This window comes from Lates calcarifer, linkage group LG24 (assembly GCF_001640805.2).
Source record: "Lates calcarifer isolate ASB-BC8 linkage group LG24, TLL_Latcal_v3, whole genome shotgun sequence".
Classification (NCBI taxonomy): Eukaryota; Metazoa; Chordata; class Actinopteri; family Centropomidae; genus Lates; species Lates calcarifer.
Window position 1 is genome coordinate 18,488,109 of NC_066856.1, and position 14,793 is coordinate 18,502,901.

Sequence of the window (14,793 nt, forward strand, 5' to 3'; positions counted from 1 at the left end):
CTTTTGCATCTTCACACTTTGTTCTGATATTTTGTCCTTGTAAGTAACAAAGCTAACAAACATAGCACTTGTGCATTTTTCTTGTTTTAAACTGAGCTAAGGTGTCTGTGGTGAAAGAATTGCTTGACATTGCTTTTACCAAAACAAATAGATTTTAACATGTTTGACTGAAAAAATGTTCGGAACGTGCACCTTTAAAGCTGGTATCATCAATATGTTTAATAAATATATATTATATTAAGAGTTGAAAACCAACAAAGAGCTAAACGAAGAGTGAATATTTTACTTAAATTTTCCTGCCAGAAGCATGTTGCTGTGTACTTGCTCAATATGTAAATATTTGCTAAAATGTGCTTACTGTTTATCGTGCTGCCCCAAGTGGCCACAATAATGAACTGATATGGGTAAGAGTTTTAAAGTGGGCTGTTACATGATCTTAAACAGGTTTTTGTGTTTAAAATCTAATTTAAAGACCATTACATCAAAAAAATTTGGGTCACAGTGTTATTCATCACTGGAATATTGCACAAATTACAGAGTGGCAGTAATTTATGCATTAAAAGTGGAACTAATATGGCCATGGTTTACAGAAAAAATATGTTGTAGTTCAATTTTTTAATGACAACAATCTCTCCAAACCAGGTAAAGAAAACCAACGCCATCTGCATAGAAAAACTGGACACATGGTTAAGGGCTTTTTCAGTGAACCCACCCTTTAAAGACTATGCGTGGGCAGCTGCTTTTTCTCACCTCTATTTGTAGTCCACCTGCATTCACCCATTTCTGCTTCTCCATGTTAAACTGTAGGGACATTTTGCTCTAATCACTTGCAAGAAATGAAGCTAATGAAGGTAGCAGACGGCCCCTTCTGAGTTAAAAAAGCCTCATCGTGTTATGGAGGTTGACTTGCTGAGGGGCAGCACATCAGCTTATTAATGCAACTCGACTCAACACATAGATCAAATCCATACTCTCAGTTTCTCACTGTCAAGTCCTCATGTTACATTACAAACACATGCAGAATGTGGTGTGCCGTCTGCAGAGATGCAGAGCGATTTAAAAGCCTGACTAAATTTCTTCTGAAGGACTCGGGGAGGTCTCCTGGGATGCAGCAGCCTGGCCCTGCCACTAAAGGTAATAGGGTCAGACAGCTCCATATTAGCTGTGGATCATCTCCTTTGACACAACCGTTGATCTCACTGGCGGCAGCTGAGCAGAGTCCATACCTGTACCTGCCAGGCATAGCTGTACTCACTGCAGAAAGAGAGCATAGGGGGTGGGGTGGGTATGTTTAAGCGGCGAGCACCTTTTCCACGCTCACTTCCCAGGTACGCTTAACGCCTCGCGGACTCTCTCCATGTGAAGCAGTAGCCTTTGAAGACGTTCTTGCCATTTGCACGCGACAGACGGCGGATCAGTTTCACGAAGAAACGCTTCGAAAAGCACATTCAGCACTACCTACCACTTGCGATACGTTAGAGGAGGATAACCCCTGGTGGGAGACGGGGGAGATCAGGCCATTCATTTCACAGAAACAAGAACAGATCAGACTGAGAGAGCTGCATCTCCCCAAGGCCCTCCCATATGAATAAGACAAATACAAGGCCTGTAATTAAAGATGTAACAAAAGCTCTGTCAATTGTTTCTCCTCACATCTCCGCCGGCATGTCGCCTTGTATTATGGCACAAAGCTTAGTCTAGCGTGCTCTGTACACAAGGCTGCTAGCTAAGGTTCAGCTGTCCTCACATACACTCTGCTAAAAAAACTCCTCTGCCCCCTCTTGAGTGAGAAAACAGTGGTGTTGTTCTTTTGTTTTAAGCTTCATAATATCAGCATTGGAGATAATCAAATCCTTCAGAGCACGTAGTGATTTATATTGCATGACTGAGCAGGCTGGGATTTGGGAGTCTCGCTCAAGGACGCTCTGACAAGCGCACATTCACCGTTGATGGACGTATGCTGGCTGCAGAGGGAACTGGACCTGCGAGCGGATTTCGGGTTTTCTGCCACAAATATTTCTCTGAGACAGAGCTGGTGGAAATAATCTCATTGATTAAGTTAAACCTCAGTGGACGGAGCCAGAGAAACCACAGTGTTTCAGAGCGTGTTGGGGTAACTCACAGAAAGACTCTGGGCTAAATCTGATTTTAAAGGGATTATTTTTTTCCAGGTTGGCAGCAGTAGCCTCATCTGCTCTTACCTTTACTGAGTCTAAGGTGTTCATTGAATATACAGACATTTGAGGCATAACATCATGAGGCTTAATTTGCCCTCCACTGTCTACTGACATTACTGCCACACATCTTCAAATCTTCACGGTTTTACAATGCTTTAAACCTCTCATGAATCCACTGTCCTTCACATAGCTCACATAAATACATGCTTTTTGACATATCAAATGCTCATGTGAACAGTTTTTATTTAATACATTTCACGCTCTGTCAGTACGTATCATCCTCACTGCACACTGACATACTGGCTGCAACAATGTGAAGACAAACTAACATTAAAGAGTAATACCAGGATGAAAAGTGGTGTTTCAATGCCCTTTCAAATTTATTTATTTATATATTACACTAAAAGAATAATTCCAATTCACTACAACTTGGATCCTATTTTGAAGGCTATTTTGATAAAGACATCTTAAATGCGCCCTGTGGAGTTTACTTGTAAACAAATTAATATTAAATATTTATTTTTCTATCATGTATCCTTAAGTGCTAACAAATCTGAAACTCTAATCTGCAATCTGTGCTGCATAGCTGCTTCATTCATAATGACATTTACTGATACTGAAACACAAAAAGGAGCTTGTTTGTTGGTTTGAAGCACACCCTACATGTTACTGGGTCACTTTTTCCCGACCATGAACTTATAAAATGTTCTGACGTTAACTGATAGTCTGCTCTGAATATTTCATGTCACTCTGACTTTCTGGCTACAGCATCTCTACTAAAATGTCAATTCGGTGAATGTGGAGGTGTCATATTATCCCATTTTGTGCATGGGGGAATGAATTCTGGTTTAATTTTCCCACACATAATGCCCAGATCAGTCCCAGAAGTGTCACATCTTCAAAAGCTCATTCTGAGCGGCGGCAGTGGCAGCGGTGATGGCAATTAATTCCAGCTTTAGGAGCGTCGGCCTGTTTTTCCTTTTACTTTTCATCAATACCAAGTGTTTCCACATTCTTTGGGATAGTTTTTGTCAGCCTCTGTAAATGAGGTATTAAAATTCTCCTTTGCTATTCTGTGGCTGTCTATCCAGCACGCAAATTACTCTCTTTTGGAAATAACTGGCGGTGATGTTTCTCAGGCTGCTTCCAGATTCGGCGGCCCAGAATCGCGTTTCGCTGTGGGGCTGAGCACAGCAGTCGAGTCATTAGAGCAGTCAGAGAGAAATGATTTCAGATCAGTCTGTCACCAACCCCTGGGTTGCAGCACTGGTGTTAATGGGAACATTATTAAATCAGCTAGAAAAACAGGTGCCAGATTTTTTCTCTGAATCAAGCACCCAGTCAAACCATTATTTTGCACTGTTAGCACATGGTTTTGAGTGAAACCTCAACAACTAGTGGATGGATTACCATGAGATCTGGTACAGACATTCATGTTAACCCAAGTCTGAATTGCCTTCAAGGTGTAAATGACTGACGCTGCAATGTAATCCAATGGGCATTTGTCCACATATTATTATTATAAGTGTCTGACAACATTAGAGATAGGATTCATAAGGCCAAGAGTTTAGTTTAGTCCTTTAATGCTGCCTTTTTCTGTCCTGGCATACGCTCACAAGGGTGCACAGGGACAAGCCGCACACGTGTAAAGTAAACACATGCACCTTTTATCCAGACGCACCTTGTAAAGTCACTTCCACGGAGTTTTCACAGTAATCACTCTGCATGCACAGAGGATAAAGTCATGTTCTTTTGGTAAAAGGGTTCACCGACTGCAGCCCAAGATCCTCTGACCCCCAGATTGTGCGTTTGTAAGAATAAAGCCACCAGCTAAAGCAAAGGTTTTGTGGATCTAAAACCTTCTGAGATGAACAGGTCCTTTGAAGCTTTTAGTTGCCAGGTGACAGAGAAAAAGTGCACAATTTGAGCATGTTGCAACAGAGTTTGGGAGTAAGACTCCAGGTGGAGGGAGGACTTCATAACCAATTGATGATTTTTTCATGCACCAATAGTGAATGAGTAGTCGGCCAAGACTGGGCAACAGCTTCATCCACAGCGTTGCACAAGTTGGACGTCTTAGGAGATGATTATACTGGGACAAATAAATCGTCCTCTCCTCCTGCTGTAACTTCTGTTCCTTCCTTTTCCTCTGTTTAGATTCGTCATATTTATGTAGCAGGAAACTTTTCACCCACGTACGTTTTAAAGGAACCACTGCTTTTGCTTTTTTCCCTGCTTTTTTCCTACTGTGATAAGCCAGGTTTGTTTCAAGGGAGGAGGAGGAGGAGGGGAGAGAGTGGCGGACGGTGTTGTTGTTTAAACCCCCCGCTGAACTATTTCTTCCTCTGATCACTGGATCAGTGTGGAACTACAAACACACAGAAACCAACAAAGGAGACATTTATCCTGTGTATGTGTGTTTGTTTCTGGTTAGACGTGGCAGCCTGTGCATGCACCCCCCTCCTCCTGCATACCAAACATGTAATGGAGCGTGCACACTCCCCCCAACCCTTAATTGTTATTCTATTGACTCAGGAGGTGGGGGTAGGGAGATAGTCAAAACCTGCTGATATGAGACGCGTGCACTTGCAACCAGGGCATGAATCACAGGTATTGTGTCTATTAGTTTAGCTCAGGTTGATTAAGTGAAGAAAAAACCTCAAGTTTCCACAAACAAACTTGCCACTGAGTGAGTTAAAACACTCTGGAGCGGGATGCTATTTTTCATTTGGAGAAACATGTTTTCCTTTCTTCTTTCCACACTCATCTTTGTAAATAATTTAGCAGGAATAACATTGCAGACAGAATGCATTCATAATTTAGGCATTTCATGTTCTGCGTGCATTTGTGTTTGTTTCTTGCGTCAGTCACAATGTATGTACCCTCCCCCACCCCCCACCTTCGCCTGTCTTAATTTCTACTTCAAAAGTTACTTTCATGTCACATTCAAGCAGCGCACACAGGGTCACGGGGACAGAGCAGAGAGTAAGGGGTTATGGGGAATGACAGAACAGGGGAGGGGTAAATATCAGAGCAAGGCACGCTGTTCCTGAGGTTTGTGGTCCTGCTGCTCCGAGGCCCCCACGTCTCCTTGGCTTCTGTCAGCTCATCAAGGCCAAGTGCCTGCCTATCCCCCGCTGGAATACGCATCAAATGGCCCGGGGAGCCTTTTATCCCAAACTGAATGCCGCCTCTTGTCGCAGCGGAGGGGCTCGGCAACGGCAAAGTTTAACACGCCGGAGTGGAAAGTCAATACCCCCGCGAGAGACAACCAGGAAAGGGAGAAAACGGTGAAAAGGTCACCGGGAAAACAGGATCTTGAAAAAAGACAGCTCGTCTGAGACGAGAGCGCACACGCGAAAGCAGGAAGCAGCCAGATGATGCCAGGCAGGCAGTTAATGTCACGGTTCACTCTTTTCGACCCCCCGTGCCAATTCTGATGTCTCACAATTAAGGCCAAACATCTTATTTTTGTCTTTTCCACCAATTACTGTAAAGGTTACTGTTTCAGCTGTGAACTGTGGCTTGTGTGTACAAATCCTCCCCCTCAACAAAGACGCAACGACTTACTCTACTCGTCTAATTTCCCTTTGTTTCAACCTGTAGCCAAAATCAGACATGAAAAGGCTTGACTGCACACCCCAAAAGACACAGAAGAGCTCTTTGTACTCGGGCTTGTTCTGCTCCATGCCATTTTTAATCTTGGGCAGAAGGGAAGAGAGGCTGCTCCTCTTATCTTAGATGACATGGAGGCTTTGCTCCATCTCTCTGGCACTCTCTCATCTCGTTCTTCTGAAACCTAACCCCCTCTTTCATGCTTTTCCCCTAGTGGTGGTTGTGGTGGCAAAGTGATACACTGAATGAGACTGGGCTGAATTTTGTTTAGGTTATTCCATCTGAAGGCTGTTACATGATCAGTGAGGGTAAAGAAGGGTAGACGGCAAATAGAGTATTACCTTCCCGGGCTTGTGTTTTTCATCAAGTCAGACGCACGTAACTGTTGTCATTATTTTTAATTGCCTATTGGATGCGCCGTGCTATTAAGAGCTTATTTAACTTTCAATCTTGGGAGAGCAGGTCAGGAGTGTTTATTCAGTGGAGGATCCTCTGCTTTCCCTGGTTCCAGGCCTTTGAAATGTCTCCCGCAGCTCTGGTAAATGGCTATTTGCAGAGTTAGTGGTACAACCGAGCCAAAAGTTGGATGTTTTATCAAGTCATTATGGCTAGTTCTGTTTAACTAGCCTCTGTAACTCAATGCAATCTCTTATTTAACATGTCTTTAATGGCTTTTTATGGAAAAAATGAAGTATTGTTAGTGTTTACATATTTAAGACAAGTCAGCTCCACTGCAGGAGCTGCTGCAGGAGAAACTGATACCCTTGTAATGCTAACAATGCTAAACAATTACTTTACTACCATAAAACTTTAAAAAATTTTATTATTACAGACATATCTGAACTAACCATGACCCCATGGATGCATCTCTTCTGTCAAGCTGTGATGTTTAACCCGCATAAGTCTTGGACTTATAGATCAGTGCTGGAATGAGGCCTGAAACCTGATGTAAGTTAGCATTTTAGCTGTGGTTTTAACACAAGCTCAAGACATTTTCAGGTTTTATTCTCCGACATAAAATCCGTCAGTAAATCCTCTCCTCCTGATGTTTGAAGCTTTTACGTGTCTTAAAAAAGGCGGTTGCTAACGAGTGTCTAAATGAGACTACAGAGGTTGTCGGGGACGTTAACATGAAAACCCATCTACTCCACCAGTCCACCTTTACAGCCTCGTTGTGTTTCTACTCACGCTCTTTCAAACCATCACTAACTTTCTAAGAAGAAAGGCTTTTGTAGAAGAGCTCAGAGCTAAATTAAATTAAAAGTTGGAAGCTTAGCGGTGGAGTTTTTTACCTCTGAAGATTGTATTTAGACTTCAAATATCATGACAGTGGTGTTCATTTGTGAAGATTATCTGACAAACAAGACATTTAATTATCATAAACAAAGCGTATTTTCTGCAACAATTAAAAAAACTATGAAAAAATTGGCTTTTTGTTGCTTACATGTTGGTCTACAAAAATACATCATCCCTGCACTACTCTGTAGAAAATGTTCATTAAAGGCAGCTAAAAGACAAATATCTTCAAAAACCTGCTGGCCTCTTGTAAACATATTGAACTAGCCACTAGATACACTGATCCAAGGCAGGATTTTTATATGAGTCAGAAATGTCAATGGAATTTGGAATGAGATTATGTTTTCAGGCGTTGCAGCGTTCTCGAAACCATCAAGAAAGTTTGTTTCTGTCTTTATCCAACTCAGGGAAGACGCACTAGCTCAACAAATTAGATACTTAAGACACAAATGTATACTTAAGGGAAAAAATGGCTAACAAGATGGTAATGTAATGAACTGGTAATTGAGAAGATACTTGTCTAGAGAGGATACGCCACTCTAACAACCATGAAATCTGCCTTCCTAATGAAAGACCTGGAGTGTCTGAAGGTACCCTGATGTCAAACCTACAGCTCTAAACCTTTAGAGTAGGCGTTCTTGATCTGATCCGTGAAAGCACCATATCCCTACAACATCCTACATCTTACCACAAAACTAAAGTCCAACAACATGCAGAACATTAACTGTATCCAATCTATTTCTACGCCGGATCCGGTCCTTTGTGAAGAACCCCGAAGGGACTTGTTTTCCAGACGTCTACCACCATAACGGACTTTAAAACCAGACCATAAGCCCTATAGGGTTCGATTTGTTCTGCCAATTATCATCCCCAGCCTCTGCCACAGTGATGGAAGGTGTTGTTCAATGGGCCTGAATGCTACTCTCTCCGTGGCCCGCCCCAACAAAGAGGGAGCCCCCTGCCTTTTTTTTTTTTATTCTGGGGGTCCAGTCAAGCATTTGCTGACAGATTGGCTGGGGCGCTAACCAGTCAGGTCTTCAAAGAGACAAAGACTGGGGGGGGGGGTGGCGGGGATGGGTTTAGTGGAAGGGGGGGGCTAGTGGTGAAGAAGAATGACCTGCCAAATGAGAAAGAAGACATATTGAAAGGGACAGAGAGGGAGAAAGAAAAAAAACATATTGAACCGATAGAGAAGTACAACCTTTTGACCATCTGGCTCGGCGGGTGACAACAGCCTTCATCTGTATTTTTAGAGCTGTACAACACACCAAATTACTCTGTCAGGAAGATTAAGGAGAGTCAAGAGGCTGTCGAGTGGGGGAAAAAAAAAAAAAAAAAGCTAAGACGTCCAAACGGCGAAATTCAAAAACTTTGCTAGCTCATGTCTGCAGCTCCATCACTTTATTTTGACTGTAAATATAATACGGAAACAGCTCAGACAATGTAATGGAAACAAAAAAACACTAAATGAGAACCCGAGCAGAGCACCGGCCTAGAACGCTTCTTGTTCCTGTGTAATATATTCTCATTTCTGTTTAAACATGGTTGAGTACATCTCCAATATGATTTCATTTTACCAAGTCCTTCCCCCTCCTCCTGAAGACTCGAGTCTGAAAACCTCTTTTTGCCGCATTAATTCCATGATTGCTTAAATGAAACACTGCTATTTTTCCCGCTCTGTGCTAAACAGGGATCAGATCTCCGTGACCATGACTAATCTTCCACCATGCTTTTTTTTTTTGTTGCACGTATTGGCATGCACCTAATTTTTCAAGGATCTTTTTGCCAATTTGGAAAACTAATTGCTTTGACTCTGACTGGGCGAGCAGCGGAATATAATGCAGTTTAAAGCTTCATCTTCTACGCCCATAAATCCCTCTACAGATCCAGCGTTGTACCACACCGGCTCGTTAAAATGTATGAGGGAAGGTGATTTTTTTCTTCTTCTTCTCCTCTCATCTTTTGCGTTTTCTACTTCGCTGGTCAGTGATCCAAGGATCCTGTACCCCCCTGGCAATCCACCACCACCACCTCCACCTCCACCAACTCCATGCTGGCCACTTTATTCATTTGCAAATACCCTGGGATGAAATGAGTTGCTTTTGTGGTGGAGCATTCCCCCTCCACTCCTCTCTATCTGCCACCTCTTCTCATTCCTCCATCCTTTCCTCTCCTGATTTCACCCCACTTCTTCCTATCCTGCTGTCAATCTACCCCCCCATCCTAACTCACTCTCTCCTCCTCTTTCTCCACCTCTTCCCCCCCGTCCACTGATTGCAAAGAAGAGGGACAATTGGTCCTTTACTCTGATTGGGTCCCCAGATAGGCAACATTGGGGGATGAGAGCGTGCAGACAGCTATGAGAGGCAGAACGAAGCTGTGACAGGATAGAGGCAGCACGAGAAGATATATATTTATATATAGATGGAGAGAGAGGAAACTTTACAAAGAGGACAGTGAGAGAGAGAGAGAGAGAGCATGGACTCAAGGTGACTTTAGGGAAACTGATGCACTGCAGGCAGTAGCTTTCACAACTTTTACAAGGGAAATTTAGCAAGCGTGCGGGGAAAAGAAGAACAAAGAGATAAGAGAAGAAGGAAAAACGAGCATTTTTCACAGAAGACGGACTGAGAAAGTGGAGTAAAGTTGAAAAGGAATAAGGTAAGGTGTGGAATTTTTGCTTAAAGAAAGAAAAAATATATTAATAATAATAATCCTTGACTTTCACCGGTCATGTTTTTGAAACACAATAAGAAATGCCAATAATACTTTGAAGCTGTAAACAGGGGAATGGTGAGGCTGATTTACGGGGTGACTGGGGATTTGTCAGCTGTAACTGAGCGCTGAAGCGCAAATGGAGTTGGAGAGCACTGAGATGAGAAACAGGAGGTGGGGAGCACTGTATCATTACTACACCCAATCGATGGTTCTTTCTTAGTGTGTTAATTGATAAACAATGTTTGCAGAAGCAAATATGTTGCGTGTCTGGCTGTCAAAAGTAGGTCACGGTGAATATTCGGAGAGCCAGGAAGAGAGAAGGGGTGGGGGTTCAGTGGCACATTAAAAAACTTTTGTGAACACGAGCTCAGGCTCAAAGCGTGGCTCCAATTCTCAGCACGTCTGCACTGTCACTACTTCAAACAAGTCATGCTGAAGGAGAGGAATGCCTATCTGCTTTTTTACGGACTTCTGTTTGGCATTCAGACCTCATTTCTCAGCCTGACTCAAGGTTTCTCACTTAAGATGAGGACAGATTCATTTTTTTTTTCTATCAAAGCCATTAAGCTATCGCCTGTCTTGTAAAGCTCGGGCCGACAAATAAGACGCCAGATTGGCGTGTGTGCGAGAGGCGGTGAAGGAGCCTCAGAAAGGTGAGCATTGTGAGCACAGGCCTCCATAATAACAACACCGTTCAGGTTTCTGCAATGGTGGTGGTGCTTGAGATGTCTGAGGACATTCCAGCACAGGAAATGGTCTAATAAAGCAGGAGGACTCTCCAGCTCTAGCAGCCAATGTGGTGGATGAAAACCCCCACAAAAAAATATTCAAAAGGAGATTATGAGTTGGATACTAACTTGAAAGGATCTGTCCCCAAGACGCCACTGTTTAATTTGCTACGGAGTGACACTGATTGCAAACTTTTCCAGATGACGCTTATGCATGGTGACATCATTTCCATGCACCAGTGCCTGGGATGAATGCCAGTTTGTGTGATTTAATTTCTCCATAAATGACAAGGCTCCTTTTATGGCCTCCACCGAGCGATGAATGAACTAAATGTGCACTGGGGAAGAGGAGAGGGAGCGAGTCCAAAAAAGAGAGAAAAGGATTAAAGGATCGGAGAGAGAAAACTGAAATTAAGTGCAGGGTTCGAGCGATACAATAAACGCAGAGGTTGGAGAAGACAGGAAGTAAATAGAGGAGGGATAAAATGATTTCTGGCTTTGTTATTGTAGGGTACAGAAGCAGGGGTTGAAGAAACTTCTGAAGCTCAGCCGGCGCACAAAGGCACACAGAGAGTGGAGGGAGAGACGAGTAATTAAAAACACCTTACAGTAAAAACCAGCCGCAGGGAGGGAGGCGCTCGTCGCAGGCGCAGCGGTGGCGGCGAGCACACAGCTGCACGGGCCGAGGCCCGGGGAGCTCCCTACAATTAAGAGAGCACGGCAAAGGCAGGTTCAAAGCCTGCCTGCCCCCACCCCCCCATGCCAGCGTCTCAGTCCTGAGGGGCGGCAGAGTTAGAGGAATGAGGACGAATAGAGGGTAGCGGCCTGACACAAACACACAGGCATGCTGTGCATCCACAGAGAAGTCATATTCATACCCACACACAAACAACTGTGTGATCTTGAGAGAGTTTGGGCGAGGATGCACACCTCCCTTAGCCTGACTCTGCCTTTGAAGGCGGCCATGTCCCCCTGTGAGCCAGCTGAAGAGAGCTGGGTCCTTGCTGCAGGCACTGGCGGTATAGACCCCCTCCCTTTTGCTTTAGAAACCAGACCTGGTCACTTTTATTCAGTCTTCACACACATACCAGAGGCCATGCTGCAGGGACAGCCTGTTTATTAAACAGTTAGTGCAGCAGCAGAGTCTGAATTTAATTGGGTAAATACGTAAATAAACATTAGCATTCAGAAATTAAAAAACTACGCTTCATTGAGGAAATGTGGCTTGTCAACTGCAACACTCGGCCCAGGAAGTGAAATTAGATTCGGAGGCTGTATTTAAAGAAGAGCCCGACCACATTTTCTCGCAAGAAGCTTATTGTGCCTGACTTAAAGTGCATCAATGCAGCCCCTCGCCTGGGTCGGAGGAGATATACAGAGCCTTCGCGGTGGCGTCGCTTTCCACCGTGCAAAATCAATTGTGGTTAACAAATTGGCCGTGACGTTTTGCCCTGCCAGGGTGGGTGGAAACGCTTCTTCATGGGTCCACCCAGTTTTTTAAAGACCTTTTTACACGGTCTGGGGTGGCCTCTTTTTTTTTCTTTTCATTTTTTTTTTTAGAGCCGAGGTGTGTGAAGCAGAGACATGGCCACTGTGAAATTAACACTTAATAATGCTCCACATAGCACTTTTAAACAGGGCAAAACCCCATACTAATGTACCACACACAGACTCGGCCCTTGGTAACCTCACTGGGTGAATGGGTGGTTGGTGGTCCAAAAGATCTGGGTGAGGTTTCTGAAAACATTAGGAGTGGAACTAATGGTTATTTTGTCAATTAATCAATTAATTATTGGCCTATAAACCTTAAATTCTGAAGGTGACGTCTTGTTTTGTCTGACCAACACACAAAAACCCAAATATTTTACGTTTACAATCACATAAGGAGACAATTTTGATGTTTAAGAAGCTAAAATGAAGTAATATTTGATATTTGTGCATGAAAAAAATGACTTAAATTATTCATAATTTACCAAAAAAAACATTTTTAATCAGTTGACCAGTTGTTTCAGCCTTTATCCAATACTTTACTTTGAGGAATTCATGGTTTACTTATGTTTAAAAATACACGCAACCAAATTACAGTCTAAAATTAAACCAGGAAGTGTCGGACAAAGCATCCAATCCCTACTTTTGGTTCAACAAAAGTATTCAACTTCAAGTATTACGTTAAGAAAAATTTGTCCAGTATTGGGGTTATTATACAGGAATGTAATGAGTTTTTTTGGTTGCTTTGGGCATTAGTAACTCATTAATCTGCACAGGTGTAGTTGATGTGATGCTTCAGCCCAGTGGCGGTCAATCAGTCGTACTGTAGCGCTTTGTTTTCCTCCATTGGAAGGAAACATCCACCTCTCTCTCATGTAGGAGCAGTTTGATATAGTCTGTTGTCAGATTGCAGTTAATGGAGCAGCAGGTGGACTTGGAGTAACATGATATAACAATATGGCCGATCATTTTGTCACACCAGCTGCTCCCCCTGACAATCAACGCCTCTTTCACTGTCACTCAATTTCTTCCTCCCCTCTCTTTCTGCAAAAACACCTCTCCTTTCAGGGGCTTTTTCAAAACAAACATAAAAACCAGATGTTCCCGTACCTCCTTCCTCCATTTCTTTTTCTAGATAACAACTGTAAATTGTGTTGTTTTCTCTCTGAATACAAAAGGCAGGGAGGAATGTTCCAGCACGGTGGGAAAATACCTCCTCGCCTTAAGCTTTTTCATATGATTGCTCCTCATCCCCTTCACCTTCCCATCGCATCTTATCCGGCCTGTGTGGCAAACGCCAGCTGCTTTTTCTCTTTAAACAAGCGAGGTGCCATAAGATTAGCTGAAGAAAGATGTGTGAAATGTTTTGCCAGAACAATTACGTAGCATGTCACTTCATTAGGCACGACAAAATGGGAGCAAAATGCTCAGGCGCAAGCTGTGACCTTTGGAGGGGAGGGTGGGCGTGGAGGAAGGAGCTAAGAGAGGAGGAGGCCGACGGAGAACAGGGAGCTAATTTTACTTCATAATGGCAACCAGGCGGCTTGAATAGGCTGAAAAGAGGGGAGCAGCGAGGTCAAGTGTCAGCCGCCCCTGCCAAGCGGCCCTCGCCAGGGATTGAAACACACTCGGGCCCAGCCTCCTGCTGACAATACCACCACGCCCCCTGGCCCTCGCTGCCTTTTGTGCCTCTTCAACAATGATTAACTGAGTTTGGTGATTCAGAGAGTCTGCAGCAGCACAATGCACTCTCTCTTACAAAACATAATGGAGTCAACCCCGCGAGTCAAACAGTCTCTCTTTCTTCCGCTGAAACTTTCCCCCTGCTAACAGCCTCTTTGCTTTTCTTTTCCCCTCTTTCTCCTTTCTCTCTTGCCTTTTGACCATAAATCTGCCTATTTTACCCTCCCTGGGGATTGTTAATGCAGAGGCAGGCAAAGCGCTGCCATCCTCCTAATACATAAAAACAAAATGCAGATGGAGGGGAGGCAGTGTAGGTGCCATGTGCTGCATGCGAAGAGGTATTGATTAGCTCAGATCGATGCATGGCCTCAAAAAGCATCTCCTGCAAAGAAATTTGCAGGAATTGACCTCGCTGATCTTAAAGATTCCTATGATGTATGTATCAAAAAAGAGCAATGCAGAGGGAGATAGCATTTAGAGGCATGAAATCCAACATCCAGGCAATACCACAGGGGCCTTTAAAAAACTGAGATATGGGGAAAAAGGGGGGAAAAAAAAGACAGTACACTTGTAATGAGCGGTGTACGGCGCTGACGGGAACTTGTAGAACATGGTGTGAGTAAAGCTGAGCAGAGGTGTTAACAGAAACACTACAATCTCGGAACATCACACCCCCGGGCCTTTTACAAGAGGTGTGAAGGAGCTCACCTCTCTTCATGACAGGAAGAGGAGGGAGGAAAGGAAAAAGTGTGGTTGCACGCTTTTCTTTTTTTTCCGGCCGATATGAAATACTTTTGTCTGGAGCTGGAGAAAAAAGGAGGTAAAGCTGGTGGTATCATTTCTATTTTCTCCTCCAGCCTCCAAAGAAAGTGGCATTAGTTATGTTTCCATTATAAGTTTTAAACAGTGAATACATTTTGACATGAACTTATTCGCTTCCTTGTATGTGTTATAAGTAAGGCGCTAAAGCGAGGGCTTGTCAAGCTGTCTCCAAAGTTAAAAAGAATATATTTTTTGCACTCTAAGCATGAAGTTAATGTGTGTTCTATAGTAGGAGAAGCAGAGGCGGATGTTGCAATGTCAAGATC